At 38.3% G+C, this 18165-nt stretch overlaps 1 protein-coding gene across 4 annotated transcripts in view; it reads right to left on the minus strand.

The window, feature by feature from the left end:
* Nucleotides 1-18165, minus strand: part of LOC126765943 (adapter molecule Crk) — a 155976-nt gene that overhangs the window by 79699 nt on the left and 58112 nt on the right. The window contains exon 1 of one of the 4 annotated variants that reach the window (XM_050483689.1): nt 17146-17326. The exons of 2 other annotated variants lie outside the window; for them this stretch is intronic. The gene's annotated coding sequence lies outside the window, so the exon portion shown is untranslated. Of the gene's footprint in view, nt 1-2092; nt 2353-17145; nt 17327-18165 lie in introns of those variants that run through there. One more of the 4 variants, XM_050483688.1, reaches the window with a different exon arrangement.

Genomic DNA, 18165 nt, shown 5'->3' on the forward strand with positions numbered 1-18165 from the left:
TTTTGGAGTATATTGGTCTATCGCTTTTAGTCTTAATTTCGGCTCTAACGTTCGTGACATATGTTAATTTTTTATCTGGTTCTGCAAATAGTGTTGGGCAAGAGTTAAAGAGTTGTTTTAAATTTTCGTTATCTTTGGAACTCAAATGATTTAGCCTTAATATAGTGTGCGCAATAGAATTCATTTCTAACTGGTGGATGGGGTATTCGTATTTACTGAGTAATATAAAATAGTTCTCCTTAGTAAAAATTACTGCGTTTAAACTTTTCATTGTATCGTTACCTATTATGGCATCAAAGGTTCTTACTTGGGCAAAATGTGAAATTTTAAATTACCTATTTCATCACCGAAAACAGTGATATTAGCGTGATGAGTAATTTTGGCGGCTCCCCCAACCGAATTTGCAATGGAGGGTCTATTCGGAATGGGGTTCCTAATATAAGTTGGACTAATGTAATTTTTGTTCGATCCGGTATCTAATAAAATTTTTAGTTCATTGTCATTTTTCATTTTGAAACGATAGTATGATATTGTCACTAGGGGTTGCTTCGATCTCTTCTTGTTCTTCGTTGTATTCGTGTTGGTAGTCATGCGAGGACTCGTAGTACCCTTCAGGATATTCTAATATTTCCTTATCGTATTCTATTGGGTCAGTTTCTGTAACTTCTGTATTGTAGATCCGTTGCATTTTATTAGGAGTCTGTATTATCTGTGATGGTGGTCTCTTGCTAGGTTGATTATTACTAGCCCGCGCTAGTTCATCACTAAATGCCTGTGGTTTGTTACTGAATGTTTGCTGCCTATTATTAAATGTTTGATTTTGTTGATACTGAGACCTATTCCGATAATTTACTTGCTTCGTTTGAAAAGAGCGATCAACTTCCATTGGTGTAGCAGGTTTTGGAGGAAGAGGTGGTCTAAAGTTTGGTTGCACTGTGACGTAGTGTCTGTTTTGTCCGTACTGTTGATACGAACTTGGTCTAGGGGATTGGTTGTGAACATTTGTAAGTTCTGGGTAAAATGGTCTTATTTGGGGTTTGAATGAGTATGACTTTGGTTGGTTGTGGCTAATAGGTTTGGTATTGGTCGGCAAGCGACTGATACTATTTGCATGGTTCGTCCTGTAATTCATGTTGCCTAATTTGAGACACATGTGGAGAGCCTGTGGTAAACTGGTGGGTTCCTTTACACTTAACAGACTGGGTAAGGCACCATTCAGACCTCTTATAAATGTGTCGAGTGCCTTTTCTCTATATGTTGTTGTCATGGCATACAAAGCTTCTTCACCTAACTCCAGGCAATCGATTTTGTCTAGGATAAGCGAGAGATATTGATAAACTTATTGGTAAAATTCTTCGACGGTGCTACCCCGTTGGGCAAGTGTTGGCATTTCGTATTCCAACGTGCTAACGTCTCTCTTGTCTGAGTAATGTAGCATCAGACATTTTTTTATCTTACCCCAATTTAATGGGGTGCGGTAAGACTCAAGGGCCGTGTCAGCTTAGCCAACTATCTTGTGTCTTATTGTATGCAGGATAGCAAAATATTTTGGGGTGTTCTTATTCTGTCCGTACATTAATAATATTCTATCTACCGATTTGCGTCATGAACTGAATTCTCCGTTTTTACCCGAAAATTCTCTTAAACATTTTACCACATCCGGAACTCTTTCGGATGCGTCCACGTTAACGCTAAAATCTACAGGATGTTCAACTTCTTCTTCGGTTTGTGGGTGTAGTATGGCCGAAACTGTTTCCGATATTAACGATACTAGTTCTCTTTTTTGATTAGGGGTGAAAGTGGAAGGGATGTTAGGAGGGGAAACGTTGGTGCTGGATGAGTGCAGATTTAATTTCGACAATGTCGATGCTATTTGTTCTTCTTGACTCATTTTTGATTCACTACCTTTCTTTTACGTTTGAAAGATGAAAAATATGAACCTTTCTTTATAATTTATTAATATTATTTCTTCTAAAGTTTATCACTTGTTTACAAACTTGCTTAAGCCTTATTATACAAAAATTTTATTTTTAATAATTTTTTCTTATTTTATCTATTTAGTAAAAATCATTTTATTGATACGCTGACTTACATTAATCCTAGCCGCTGCATTATGTCCTTAAATTGCTGAAGTTGATTGCTGGTTAACAATGCTGGTGAGGCTGATAAGTAGTAAATTTGTTGTCAACACTGGGTCGATCAATGTTGATTGGTGGTTAACAACGCTGCTGGGGCTGATTAGTAGTAAACGGATTGATGATGTTGTTGTTTATTCGTTGCTCTTTAGTTTTATATTTGGATTTTTTTTCTTTTGAACTTATTTGCCTTATTTGCTCTTGGCAATTATTTGTTTATTCCTTTAGCACTGTTTGGTAGTGTATTTGAATTTTTAGTCCGACATTTGCAGCCTTAGAAATATTTTATTATTCTTTTATTTTTATTTTATTGTCTAATTTCATTGTAATTTTATTGTTACTCTTATTTATTTAAAAAAAATTTTTCACACGATTTTGATTAGAATTTTAATTTTTTTTTTTTTTTTTATTTTTGTTATTTTCCACTTTAAACTTTGTATGTCCATTTAATTCTTATTGATTCTGTTAGTATTCTGGTTGGCGGGTCCGTGCAGACCGTCCTTTTCGTAAACAAGGATTATGTTATTACTAAGGGCCAACTACCAGAAGTTGTTTTGATAGGAAACGCGAATTTATTAGTTAATTCAAAATTGTTCACTGGTTTACGTCCGCGATTTTTAAACTAACTTTCGCGGTCCCTGCTCGGGCGCCACATAAAATAAAACATTAAGTTTTTATTTACAGCATTATGTGCTTACTTTGAGCTTTATTACAAAACTGAAAACTTAATTCTATTGTTGGTTATTATGAAGCTAAGCCCGAGCCCTGTAAGTGCCTAGTCATCAAAATTAGGTTTGCGCGTGTTTCGCTCAACTACCTGATAATTGGGAGAGCAGATGCGCGTGTAGCGCATTCCGTTAAGCTAAAAGTGTAATAGGAGTCTCAATTGTAAGTTGACTCCTAATTATGCAGACATTGATGTCAGCGAATTTATGTTGTGTTAACTTATTCGAAAGAAAGTGAGTTCGGAACTGAGTCGGTTTATACATTTTGCATAGAACTAGGTCATCCCCTCTACTTTTGAGTAGAACTGGAAAACACCGGCGTAGCGCTTAAGAGTTCAGATGCGATATCCATCTGGAATTTTGTAAGTGGCATATGCTTGATGTTTGGATAACGATTTTGAGATGTCTTTGAAACATAAGCCAGGAATTGATAACTACTGTGCTTACGCTCCAGTGAAATATTTTCATGTACCACTTATTGGAGCGATGTTTTACTTTATACAGCTCCATAAGCATATCGGAAAAATCAATTCCTCCCATGTGTTTATTATATAATATTTGAAACAATACCCGGTCTCGGAACTTCAACAAATTTTTTTTCTTTCCCACGCTTACATGTCTCGATTGGTTTATCTCCCACTGCCTTATTATCAAGCCAGCACACTGCAGCAATGCCAAGATTAGCGACACATTTTATTTCATAGGATCCTCTGCCAAGCTTATTCAAATCTGATTCAGACCGTCCCGACGGAAAATATTCTTATTTATTTTAGGACCACAAGAAGGCTTACTGAAATGAACCAATTACCAAAATAGAGTTTGTAATTTTTAAAATTTTGTACTGCGGATGCTAAGTATAACACAATGTCCGATGATATGCCGAGTAGGGTGGATCGATTCCGGACTTTTTTCGATTCGGGATTTCTAATAGTGCGGAAAAGTTGCCTTAGTACTTCCTGATTCCAATGCAACTTTTTGTTTTGAGATCGAATTGCATCTTCAACCGTTCTCGAGATACGAGCGAAAAGGCGGCGCGCCACAGCGCAAGGTGAAAATCGGCTTGCGGCCACACTTCTTGACGTTGATTTCGCCGAGTGCTATCACTCACATTCATTCACCTACGCCAAAGGACACGTTCGGATAGGATAGTGGATTAACCACTCCCCGTATTTACCTGATATGACACCGTGCGACTTATTTCGCATTTCGGAAAATGCATTTGCCCATGAAAGGAAAGCGTTATGCAGACGTAGAGGCCATTCAAAGGCTTGCACCGGCATACTGGCGGCCATACCTGCCAACGAGCTAAAACACTCGTTCGACATGCTGTTGAACCGTGCAAAAAGCTGAATGAGACTCTTTCGAATAAAATTAATTGATTTTGCCGAAAAAACCATTTGTTCACTAATTCGTTTCTACATATTTATTTTATATGAAATAGAGCAATACTAACTTTGGAGGATGGAGTCTTGTGTAGATGTTCACGCAAGTGCGGAAAGTTCTGTGATCGCCATTCACTTGGAAGTGGCTAGAAACGATTCTTTTACATATGGCTCAAGCAGTCATCAAGGCTTTCGGTCTTTGACCAAGTATCATCTGGGTAGCCTTCTTCAACATATCGCTGATTTGCGTCCCACGCCCCGACGGAAGAGAAGGATGATGAGACCAAAAATACCTTCTATGAGCGCAACTATGAGAGCTGCCCTCGCCACGATGTCAAAATCGTGCTTGGCGACTTTAACGCCAGGGTGGGCAAAGAAGGTATTTTTGGCACTACGGTCGGTACATTCAGCCTCCACGACGAAACATTCCCAAATGGGTTGAAGCTGATCGACTTCGCCGGGGCCCGAAATATGGTTATCTGTAGTACTAGATTCCAGCATAAGAAAGTTCATCAATCTACCTGGCTGTCTCCGGATCGAAAAACTAGCAACCAGATCGATCATGTTTTGATAGACGGAAGACACGTCTCCAGTGTTTTAGATGTGCGTGCGCTCCGAGGTCCTAACATCGACTCGGACTACTATCTTGTTGCAGCTAAGATTCGCACCCGCCTCTGTGCAGCAAAAAACGCACGTCAACAAACACAAGGAAGGTTCGACGTCGAGAACCTGTAATCACAACAGACAGCCGAACGATTTTCTACTCGGCTTGCACTCCTGCTCTCTGAGAGCACTCGTCAACAACTCGGTATAGAGGAACTGTGGGACGGCATTTCAAACTCCTTACGTACAGCTGCAACCGAAACCATTGGTTTCCGGAGAGTGCAAAAGAACAGCTGGTACGACGAGGAGTGCCGTGCGGAGAGAAAACATGCTGCCTACCTCGCAACGTTACGATCGACCGCAACACGTGCGGAATGGGATAGATACCGAGAGTTGAAGAGGGAAGCGAGACGCATTTGTAGAGAGAAAAAGAAAGAGGCCGAAATGCGTGAGTATGAAGAGCTTGATAAGCTGGCCGACAGGAGTAATGCTCGATAATTCTACGAAAAAATGCGGCGGCTTACAGAAGGTTTCAAGACCGGAACATACTTTTGTAGAACCCCCAAAGGTGATTTAGTGACCGATGCCCAGAGCATACTTGTGAACGTACAACGCCAGAAGGCGAACCAGATTCCCCAGTCGATGACGATGGAGCAGACGTTCCATTACCTGACCATGAAGAAGTTCGAATAGCAATTACCTGTCTGAAGAACAAAGCAGCGGGAGCCGATGGCTAAGCTATTCAAACACGGCGGCGAAGAACTGCAAAGAAGCATGCATCAGCTTCTATGTAAAATATGGTCGGATGAAAGCATGCCCAACGATTGGAATTTAAGTGTGCACTGCCCAATTCCCAAAAAGGGAGACCCAACAATCTACGCCAACTACCGTGGAATAAGCCTGCTCAACATCGCATATAAGGTTCTATTGAGCGTATTGTGTGAAAGATTAAAGCCCACCGTCAACAAACTCATTGGACCTTATCAGTGTGGCTTTAAACTTGGCAAATCAACAACCAACCAGATATTCACCATACTCCAAATTTTGGAAAAAACCCGTGAAAGGAGAATCGACACACACCACCTTTTCGTCGATTTCAAAGCTGCTTTCGACAGCACGAAAAGGAGCTGCATTTATGCCGTGATGTTTGAATTTGGTATCCCAGCAAAACTTATACGGCTGTGTCAACTGACGCTGAGCAACACAGAAAGCTCCGTCAGGATCGGAAAGGATCTTTCCGAGTCGTTCGATTCAAAACGAGGTTTCGGACAAGGCGACTCGCTGTCGTGCGACTTCTTCAATCTACTGCTGGAGAAAATAATTTGAGCTGCAGCACTGAATCGAGCAGATACAATCTTTCATAAGATTGTACAGCTGCTGCCGTTAGTTCCGCTTTCTCCAGACTGGACAAGATAGCAAAGCAAATGGGTCTGGCAGTGAACGAGGGCAAACATTCGTCGCACTCGCGACTTGGCTCTCACGTCTGTAGATAATTTCGTATATTTGGGAACCAGTGTAAACACCACCAACAATGTCAGCTTGAAAATCCAACGCAGGATAATTCTTGACAACAGGTGCTACTTCGGACTGAGTAGGCAATTGAGAAACAAAGTCCTCTCTCGACGAACAAAAACCAAACTCTACAAGTCACTCATAGTTCCCGTCCTGCTGTATGGTGCAGAGGCTTGGACGATGACAACAACTGGTGAGTCGACGTTGGGAGTTTTCGAGAGAAAAGTTCTGCGAAAGATTTATGGTCCTTTGTGCATAGGCCGCGGCAAATATCGTATTCGGTGGAACAATGAGCTGTATGAGATACATGACGACATTGACATAGTTCAGCGAATTAAAAGACAGCGGGTGCGCTGGCTAGGTCATGTTGTCCGAATGGACGAAAGACCTCCACTCCGTTGGAAGGACCAGGTGGAGAAGGACCTGGCTTCGCTTGGAATATCCAATTGACACCACGTAGCGAAAAGAAGAAACGACTAACTCGCTGTTGTTAAATCGGCTATAATCGCGTAAGCGGTGTCTACGCTAATAAAGAAGAAGAATACTAACTTTAATTCAATATTTAACTTTCGTTGAAATAAATTCACGCAATTGCAAGAAATAATCAGCAATACCTCATCTACATATTTTACAAAGGAGCCTGTGGAAACTCAAGATATCTGGCAGCATAATTTCATAATATCCCAACCGTCAAAACTTGTCAACGTTTACAATTATCCCAAGCTGGATTTTTCTAAAAACTTTTATTTCTTTTACAACTCACTCTTAGTTGCACAGTTGTACGCGATACAGACGTCATGGAGCGCTACACCACAAAGTCATGGTAACAAATAAAACTCAATTAAAATTTCAGTTTTAGTTATACAAAAAGTTTACAACAAAAAAAGCCAAAACCGAAATAACCTGGTATATTTGGGTTAATTTTAGAAATAGTATCGGGGTTAAAAAGGGTAAGTACGAATCAGAGAGCAGTTTTGTATATGTTCGAGTTTGTTTAATTACACGCGGATAAAATCAGTACAAGCCATAACACTCTTTACATAAATATATGTATGTTCGATCGAGTTTAGAACCCGAACCAAAATAATGCGAAGCAACAATCACGATACGCCTATATTCGAGCTCATGCAGCTCAAATTTGTGTATATTATAATTTCGGGTGAGTCGTTCAGGAGCTGATTGTGACCAACGTATTCCAGTTAGTTAACAAGGAATAATACATACATATATGTATGTACGTATGTTGGTGTCGTGATGTGACAATTTCCAGAACAGCCGCTTTTAATATTTTCAAGGGAAACCTTTGACGGTAATTTCCTAATCCCTCAGAATGTATTAAAATCTCCATATTAATATTTTCAAGGTCAAATTTATGACGGAAATATATTATCGGGAAGTATTAAGTACCAGCAGTTTTTACGCCCTATTTTTTTCTTTTACAAAACATCTTGAATCTAATAAACGCGAAAACTCTCTGTGCGACTGTGATTTAGCACACACTACTTGTCAGTATTGGAAATCTATTACATTAGCACAGCTGATGAAAAAAATCTCAACTCACCTGAAAATTGACTTCTCAGATAAAAAAATACGTCCATTATTTGCATCATTTGGAAAATTTTTATAACAAAATACTATATAACGATATTTTCTTTTAATTAATATTAAGCGATGTGAATTCGGCAGTGAGAACGAACTTGATTAGTGAAGAGATTAAATGAAATCTAATCACTTAAAATTTTTGGTGGAAACATAGTATTAGGCACAAAGATACACCGTTATAAAACCTGCGCTCTTATTATCATTGGGATAACTCACATATTGGCCGATATATGCGGTAAAAAGTCACCCGGAAGTTCGAAAATCTTTAAATTCGGAAAATGGGGGTTAAGGGAAGTATTGGTCCGACTCAACCCATTTTTGACATACAGACATACCATGATAAGAGAAGGATTATCCCTTAATTTCGATCAAAATTATGAATCGTCCAATTTTTACCCTGGCCCCCATAAAACCTTGTTCTACCATCCCGGCAGCAAATTTTTACCCTTCTGGCGCATTTAGTTATTGATTTATCGCGCTTTTAATAGTTTTCAAGAGTACCCTTATGTGAGGAGTGAACGAGGTTTTCATCTGATTTCATCCATTTTCACACTGTTGAAAAGTTCTTATAAGATTTGTACTCAGCAACTTTGGTTGCTATAATTTAAGTGGTTTAGGAGATATATACATACATTAAACTTATTAGAGAACTGGGCCATGCTCACTTTTTCAAAACTTTTTGCACACAGGTACCACTTGCTACTGCGATTCTCTATACCAAATTACAGCTTTATATTTTAATTTACTGCTTAGTTATGGTACTTTATATGTTTTCGGTTAATGGCGATTTGTGGGCGTGGCAGTGGTCCGATTACGCCTAACTACGAACTCAAATTTGTTTTCGTACAAAGGAACCCACATACTAAGTTTCATCGAGATCAATTTTACTCAAGTTACAGCTTGCACGGACGGACTTACGGATGGACGGACAGACAGACAGTCACCTGGATTTCAACTTTTCTCGACATCCTGATTATTTATATATATAAAACCCTATATCTATCTCGATTAATTTTGGGTGGTACCGTTAGGTGAACAAAACTATAATACTCTGTAGTAACTGGTTGCAAGAGTAAAAAAAAAAGGAATAAAGATTTCATCGCACTTAAATATTTCGATTTTTTTTGTTCTTAATTTTAGGAATAAACATAATAATTAAAAGGTTTTAAAAAAAACTTTACGGCATTTATCAGTTTACATATATAAAGACTTAAATTGAAGGATGAAAATTATATTAATAGTCAAAAAACACACATTTGTTTTTGTTTTTTTTTGTTGTTTTAAGTTTTAAGCATTATAGTTTTATAATAAGATTTAAGAACAGCAAGCTGTCTACTGATCCTGGCCCTAGTCTGTTTCTTCTTTGTGGCATTATGTTTCCAGGCTAAGAAAAATATCTCTCGGCCACTGCACTGCTAGCTGGAATTGAATGAATTTGTCATGCTAGTTTCGATAAATACGGATATTTCCTCTCATTTATATGCCACCACTCCATCAAATTGAAAGTTACAGTCTTCTCAACTACTTCTCTGCTATTTCTTTCTATTTCGTCTCATACTTTTCTGCAGTAATTTAGTCAGATGGCTTGAGGAAATTTGTGAAATTTAATGTTGTTATTAGAAATCGAAGCTAGGAAACTTGAATGACTTTCATCCAAGCCACTTTCAATAGAAGGAAAACGCGATGTCAAGGAAGAAACGGGAGTGGTTAGGTCAAGGGTCGTTTGCCGTTAAGGGGGTCCTCTTATATAATTGTGCAAATAGTACCCAATATTTGATCCAGCAAAAGGTGTTTTGAAAACCGACCTCATCTGCGGGCACGATACAGGTCGCAATACGTTGTCTAGAAGCAGAAAATCAAACGAATCTTAATAACATTCCGTAGAGGCGCCCCAACCTAAAAACATGAAAAAATTCGTTATAGAAACAAAATGGTGGCCACTTGAAAATAAAGTATCGTTTTTTCGCATTATTTTTCCACTTTGACCTGTTGTAAAAAATCGTTCATGATCAAAATATTGCGATTTTGTAGGTTACAGGCGGGCAAAGCACGAAGATAATAAAGGACGAAGAACAGGAAAAACACCACCGAGGGAGCACTGAACGCAGGAGTAGACTAAGCGACGCGGGCCAAGGAAGAAACAACACATACGACCCCTAGACACCGATCTCCAACGAAGCGATCAATTATCAGTGTTGAGGGTCTCAGACCTCCACTAAGAAACACATTGCAAACGAGAAGTCACAGAACACACGACCCAAAGAACCACAGGACTGAATAAAACGTCCAAGCTTTGACGGCCTTAGACCACTGTGAGAGAAGGTTGGTCGAGAAGGCACAGTCAGAAAACGGAACGATGAACAGACATATCACATCGTGAACATCGTCGTACGTCACCTAGTGAAACAAAACACATCGGTAAGCAGGGAACAATCCAAAGAAAGGAGAAACCATTCTCAGAGTGGACGATCCCGACGGCTCGAGGGCACACACTTCTCGCCTGCAAAAGAAAGAAGAACCATCGGAGCACATAAAGGAAAGAGAACCGTGCTACCAAGAGAAAGATATGACACTAAGCACAGGAGGCAAAACAACCAAAAATTCCGGAACTACTACGTCCAAGAGGGAGAGACGATCCAAGAAGACAGGGACTGAGTGGAGCCGGTATGGTAAAATATCTCAGGAATATGGAAAAAAAATATGAGTCCAGAATCTACCAGAGCCCAAGCAGAAAAAACTGACCAGAAACCAGTTGCACTCAACAAACGCACAAGCGCTCAGTGGAGGCCACTAAAAAACCAGCCGTTGAAAAAACTAAAGACAGCATCCTCGACCAGACAACTAGAGCGGTCAACTGTTCTGAAGTCACAAGCAATAAGCTACGCTGAGGCTATAGTCGAGTCGTCAGGGTGGCAGTGCTGCCTTAAGACTTCCCTAAACAGTTTCTGCCTCCGGAACAGCTGACTGAGATCCAATAGCCAAGTTCATGCTTAAACATGTTAGAAAAGACTAGTCCTACAGGACAATAAGCTTAACATCCTTCAACCTATAGGATATGGAAAGATTATTGGAAACCACATAAGAACCCCTCTAATAGAAACAGATCTACACCCTGCCAACATACATACAGGGAAGGCAACCTTATTCCAACTCTGACACACTTTAAGGAACGCAATAGACAACAAAGAGGTTGAAATTGAAGAGGTTGAAGGTCGCCCTGAACGAGGAATGTCATCAGCGATCTCTTGAATGTCTTTGAAGGCTTTGCAGCACTTGTAGGCTTATGTTTTTGATAAAACTAAATTACCGTAAAACTTTTCCAACGATTCCGCACACAAAATTTGGTAAGAAATACAAAATTTTGGACACATTCTTTGCAATTTCTCGATTTAATTAAATTTTCTTTTATATTATGCAATTATTGTACTCTAACTCTTCACTACATTGTTTCTACATATTTAATTTATATCAATTATTTAAATACTTGCTTTAAATTAGCATTTTAATTTTTATACAATTTTTTTGCACAATAACAAAAGGGTTCCATACTGACAAATAACACATTAACTATAGTACTTTCGTTCCGTTCACTTGATAAATCACGATTTCGGATCGGCCAGGGTGATTTCTTGAAGCGCAACCGAAGGCCACCTATGCAGCCGGTTATTTTTTGAGGCGCGGCCGCCAACACAAAAAGATGTAGTACACAAATGGACCAAGGAACACTCTGATTTGGATCGGCCAGGTTTATGTTTTTTTAAGCGCAGCCAAAGACCCCCTCAAAAAAGAAAGGAAATCTTACCAATAAAAGTAATGTTAAGGAGGGTATTTCACTTTTTTTAAATTTACTTTTCTATAACAGATATTGTTACATCTAAACTAGGTACCGTTTCATTTTTGTCCCTTTAGTCATTATTTTGATATTTGACAATTCAAATTGAATAGTTTAATATTGTGTATACAAGTGACTCCGCAAGTTTTCATATGTTACCGTGCTTAGTGAAATCGTGATTATTTAAAAAAAAATTAGTGCAAAAACTGCACGTGCACGAACTAAGGTGTCGAGATCGAACGGCACATGGTTTGAGAACATCAAAATACCACTGCCTCAAGTATTCTATTTAATGTATGCGTATGCATCATATTGGTCATGGATGTGAGCAGGGATTACCAGCCTGATAGAAAAGCTACGGCTGCAGGACTGAGAAGCAGATTGTCTGCGCTAAACCAGTCCATCATAGACGCGTACCACTGCAGCTGCCTCCTAAAGGCGAGCACCAACAGGCGCAACTGTCCCTGGTAGTCAAGCAAGCTCTCTGATTTTAAGGAAAAGGTACGTAGGCTCTTCAATAAGGCTAGACGTCCGAAGATTTGGGAGGAACATAAATACAACCTAACCTCCTATAATAAGATTAGGTCTGCAAAACAGCAAAGCTTTAGGAAGTTGTGTGAAAACGTCATCACTTCAGCGGGCGCATTTCCCGAAAACAATTCCAGAAAAGCACTGTCTACATGTAGTCAGTGACAAGCCATTTCGCTTAGACTGGCTAGTCGCAAAGCAGCTGTTAACTGCGGCTTCGTTCGCGAAATTCAAGTCTCCGGGGGCGGACGGTATCTTTCCATCACTCTTACAACAGGGAGTGCAGGTTCTACTGCCACACCTTGTTCGGCTGAGCGGTAGCCTCGCTCTCCCGTAAATCCCTGGAGCCTTGTCGTGGACGACCTACTAGTTTTGCTAATCAACAATGGAATTCGCTGGGATATGCGGATGATATTGTTATTATAGCCAGAGGCAAATTCGAGGACCTCTCTGCGCCTTAATACAAAGGGTTTTAAACCTGGCTAAAGATTGGTGCAGTGGAGTGGCGCTGAACATTAACCCCTCTAAGGCAACCATCGTCCCGTTTACGATACGTAGGTAACTGATCGGCCTCAGGATCCTAACCCTTGGCGGCAGAGGTAGAGGTGACCAACATGGTTAAATATCTTGGTATCACGCTGGATTCAACTCTGCGGTGGAAACAGCATGTTGACCAAGTCAAGATCAAGGTGACTAAATCACTAATGGTGTGCAATCGACTAGCTGGTAAATCCTCGAGTAGCAAGCCAACGCGATAGCTTGCACTTCAAAAGTTTCGGTAGGACTTCAATGCTTGATGCTTGAGCTGACCCCACTTCACCTGGTAATTGGTTTCGTAGCCAAACAGACACCGCTCCAAATGAAATCAGAAGGGTGTGGCAGAGATAACCATACTTAGCGACAGTGAATCGGCACTTAAAGCAATCGCTGCCTATGAGAATGAGATCAAATCGCTACTGGTGCAGAAGTATAGAGAACGGCTGAATAGTCTAGCGCAACGTAACCAAATGGACTTCATCTGAGTGCCAAGTCACAAAGATATAGCCGGGAATGTACTGGCTGATGAGCTCGCTCGCTCCGCAGCTTCCACAAACATGATAGGACCTGAAGCCTTCATCGCGGTGGGTCCTCATACCATAAAGGAGCTGCTCCACAAGGAAGAAGGAGTAGACACATAGAGGTATTGACAACAAATTCAAAGCATGCGCCATGTCAAGTTGATAATGGAGGGTAATAACCTCAACAGGTCTAAATATATAATCAATCTCCATAAGGATAAATTCAAGCTACTTGTCGAATTCTATACTGGGCACTGCAAGCTGAAAAAATTATATAACATGGGTCTAGCTTCTTGCGCAATTTTCCGGTTCTGCGACAGGAAACTCCAGAACACCTGCATAGCAGTCTGCAGACGCAAGATAAAAGCCCTGGGACTCATGTCTCCAAAAAGGGATCAAATCGCTTTACTAGTACTTAGTAGCAGCGTTTGTAAAGCTACGCTTCTCCCGTAGCATTTAATTTTGCTATTACTACCGCTCTCACTTTGACGGGAGCCGTAGCAGAGCCATAGCAAAACAATGAAAAGTATGTGATCTGCTTTGCTCCGAGTTTTGTTAAGTAAAAAACTATAACTGTAGCAAAAGTCAAAAATGAAGTGCTGTGCTCTGCTCTGGCGTAGCGGTAGCAAAAAATTAGGAGCGGTATGAGCGGCTAATTAAAATTTTCATGTGCTACAGCTCTCATATGTGTTTGTTGTTTTTTTTCTTCTTTGCTATTTTCTGTCATAATATTTAATCTGAAAGAAAAAATTTAATAATAATATTTCATTTAGAAACGAAAACTCTAAATCAAAAAATTATTTTTGCAGTCAGTGTTTAAATTAAATAAAAATTGCAAAAATATGTTATTCAGTCACAGTACTCAAATTAATATATTAAGTACTAATTAAATAGAAATAAGTAAATAATAAGGAAAAAGAACTTATGCGTTTAGAAACATATGTAAATTAATCCTCATCTTCAAATAAATTTAAATTGTCTATAGCACTATCTAAGTGAGTTGAGTTAAACTGGACAAGAAGTAAACGTTTAATCCAAACAAATACTCCTCTGCATTACTCCCACAAATTACATAATGTAATAAAGGTATAATGCAGAGGAATATTAACCGCCCCAACTTCCCTCAACAGGCGAATGAGGAGACAAAACCAAAGGAAACCTTTTATATAAAAGCGAACAACAGAAAGGAACAATACACAAAGTGATAAAATTGAAAACAGCAGTGGGACATTCTTATTTAAGTGGACAAACACAGGAGAAGGAACATCAAATCATCATATCAATCAAACCCATCAACCCAGGATTAAAGGAATTTTAACCCACGAGGTACTTTTTAATTAAACGCAATCGACTCCCATACATCGACATACCCCGACATTTATGGTCCTACCGAGCCGCGATAATTAAAGAAAAAGTATTCGTGGGAATTTCACCAAGAACATCATCGTTGGAATTCCAGAACACAACCTTAAAGTTAAAAGAGTGCACCCAACAAACAAAAAGCCTGCACGCTAAATCAACAAATACCCTAACAAGTAACCAAAACCAAACAAAAACGAAATTAACAAAAGCGGGAAAAAATAATAAAAAACTGTAAATGCAGCCCATATATTTTCTATATCTATATACTCGTATATAAAAGAAAGTCGTGTTAGTTACACCATTTATAACTCAATTGAAAATTGGTGGGGAGGTAGCTTAGAACGAGGGTAAGGACATAGGATACTTTATATCGCTTTATGTTAAAATTCAATACAATTCATAAATATAAAAATTACATTTTAAATCATAAGCATTTGTTCACAATTCATGTAAGAATCATTTGAAAATGATTGGTTCACCAAAAATGCTTTATCTTCTTAACTAATAGAAATCATATATGTAGATTGTATTAGTAGTACTAACTATGTATCAGCCACAGTAAAACGTGGACGGGTCCTCTAGTAATAACATAAAGTGCAAATCATATTTCTTAAAAAATACCCAATTGTCAAATTGTGTCCTTAAACAGATTTAAGCACAATTTATTTGTCTCTCTTGGGTTGACAAAAATTTGGTTTGCAAGAAGTGCAATATTAAAATATATGCAAGTTAATACCACTACTTAGTTCACATAACATGAACATATCTTTTATTTGTCATAAATACATATGTAACATGACACTTACGACCCATATGGTCCGTATTGAAACATTGTACTTTGCTAATACGGTCCGCCTTAAGTGGTCCCAAGATGTAATTCATAGATTGTAAGATGAACCTTTCCACTTATAACATATGGTCTATCTTAAGTGGATTGTAGATATACTTCTTAGAATGTAAGATTAATATTTGTATCTAGGCTTAAGAAAAATATTGTATTTAAGAAGAAACGAAATAAAGAAAACCACGGAGTTGCTCAAGGGCAGTTGAAATGTCTGATTGAAGTGAAACTTTTAGGATACATTCTTGTATATTTGAAAAGTCTTCTCAAATTTTTTTTATTATTATACATTAGATGTTCTTCATGTTTGAAAGAATTTACGGAGGCGCCTCGAGTGTGCAATTTCTGTGTGGCGGGCAAGATACAGGTCGCAATTTTCATCTGAAACAAAAAAACAAAAGAATTTTTTAATTTTCAATAGTGTAATTCCTAGGTGAACCAAGAAAATTCAAAATAAAGTGAAAAATTCAAAATTTTTTCGCAGATTAAAAAAATGCATTAAAAAAATTTTACTTTAAATCGTTTAAAAACCGGATTAATGTTAACTTTCTGAAGGTATTTTAGGTTCACCTAGAGGAGAATTTAATTCCAAATACAACGCATTTTGATTCGTTTCGATAGGACGTTTACTTTTTTTTCTATCCTGCCCGCCAATTAAGAAAAATTGTAAAAATTAAAAACCGAGAAATCGCGCGTCCAAGTTTTCGCTTTCTGCCCAATTGCTCATATATTATATCTGCTAGACGCTCGGTCACTATTTCCCTTCTAGCTCCGAAAATATTTCGAATTTCCATCTAAAACTTTGGAAACATATTCTTAGATTATTTTTAAAGAGATTTAAGTAAAAAAAAATAATCGATTTTTTGAAGCTTCTAAAGCAGGCTCCCCCCTTAAGAGGACAAAAAATCCCCGTGGTACCATCGAAAAATCAATCAAGTATCCTCAACTGAGGAGAAAAGAAAAAAAAATCAGCGAGTTCGAGTTAATTTACGTGTGTTTCCCGAAAAAATCAATGAAGTATCCTCAACTGAGGAGAAAAGAAAAAAAACAAACAGAAATTGGCGAGTGCTGTGTATTGAACGTGAACTGACTGGGGCAGAGCAGCAACCTTACACATACGGATAAATTGATGTCTTCAAGGGCAACAGCAAGAGCTCCAGCAAAAGAATACAACATCAAATTCAACAACAACAAAATTATTGTAAGTAGCTCTTATATTCATTAATTGCATGAGAAATAATTCCTCTACTATTAAATACAAATACATATATACAAAATATATTAAATTAAATGACAACAAAAATGGCAACCCTTCTCATTCTCAGCTGTGAATTTGGTGCTCTGGCGAATTTATTTAGTTTATATTTAAAACTTTATTGTGAAAATTTCTGGATTAAGTGATTTTTTAAGATAAGTATCAGTGTTATATTGTGCTATTGAAGCACTTGATTTTACTTTAATTCTGTTCTGGCTAATTTTAATTTATTGCGCCGAGTCATTTTCAATTTGTTTTTGTTGCTATATTTTAAATAGTGCAATTGTTAGTGTTAATTTATATTACTTACTTAAATGTCTTTCTTGTTTTTTATTCATTTCCATGTTTGTCCACAGCTGTTCGCGAGCTTCTTACTTTTCGTGTGTTACAGTGCATCTCAAACTGCTCGCTACACTAGTTGCTATCTTTGATAACCAACTATTTTATTGCATTCAGTTGTTATAAATATTTTTGTCATCGCGCTTTTTACTTTTATTATTTAACATTTTTTATATTTAACATTAGTATTAACATTATTTATATTTTTGTTTAATACTGTTTTTGTTCATTATGACTTGTAACTTTCCGAACTGCTCTGTGAAAGGCGAGTCGGAAGGCTCCTTGAAACCATTGCGCGCCTGCTTAAAAACTTTAAACAATTCCATTCTGCATTTCAAGCAAGACCAGCGCAAGCCCTTACTGTCAAGAATGGAATCCAAAATCCTACCTGTCACTCCAGCACATTTATGATGGGAAAGCCCTGCGCTGGTCTTGCTTGAAATGCAGAATGAAATTGTTTAAAGTTTTTAAGCAGGCCCGCAATGGTTTCAAGAAGGTCGGTCGTGAGCTTGAAACCCTTACTGAAAAATTTAGGCGTTATGAAACGCTGTTTCAATCATTTCAATGCCTAAATATTCAGGAGACCTAAACGAAAATGTCCTTCATATGAAGATACCACTGTATCTTCCTTAAAAAGAATGCCCCCACCCAATATTGACCTCACAAATCTTGCATCCCCTTGTCCTCAAGGAGAGAAGGTTCCGTCTGCTCAGGACGCAGAGAAAACTGTTACTGAATACGGTAAGCGGAAAACTTCTCAAGATCCGCCTCCAAATACCTCCAAGTCAGCTAATAAAAACTTAATTGTAATGCCGCAAAAAAAAGCAATTTTTATCTCGAGACTTGCTGCGGATACCACAGTCGAGGATATAAAAAGTTACATCTCGTCGAAATTAAAAGCGGTAGATACAGACATCCGTAAATTTAATTTCAAATACAACAGGGATATTTCCTCGTTTAAGATCGACGTATCCGCTGACAATTTTCAATT

The sequence above is a fragment of the Bactrocera neohumeralis genome, unplaced genomic scaffold, assembly GCF_024586455.1.
Source record: "Bactrocera neohumeralis isolate Rockhampton unplaced genomic scaffold, APGP_CSIRO_Bneo_wtdbg2-racon-allhic-juicebox.fasta_v2 cluster11, whole genome shotgun sequence".
Classification (NCBI taxonomy): domain Eukaryota; kingdom Metazoa; phylum Arthropoda; class Insecta; order Diptera; family Tephritidae; genus Bactrocera; species Bactrocera neohumeralis.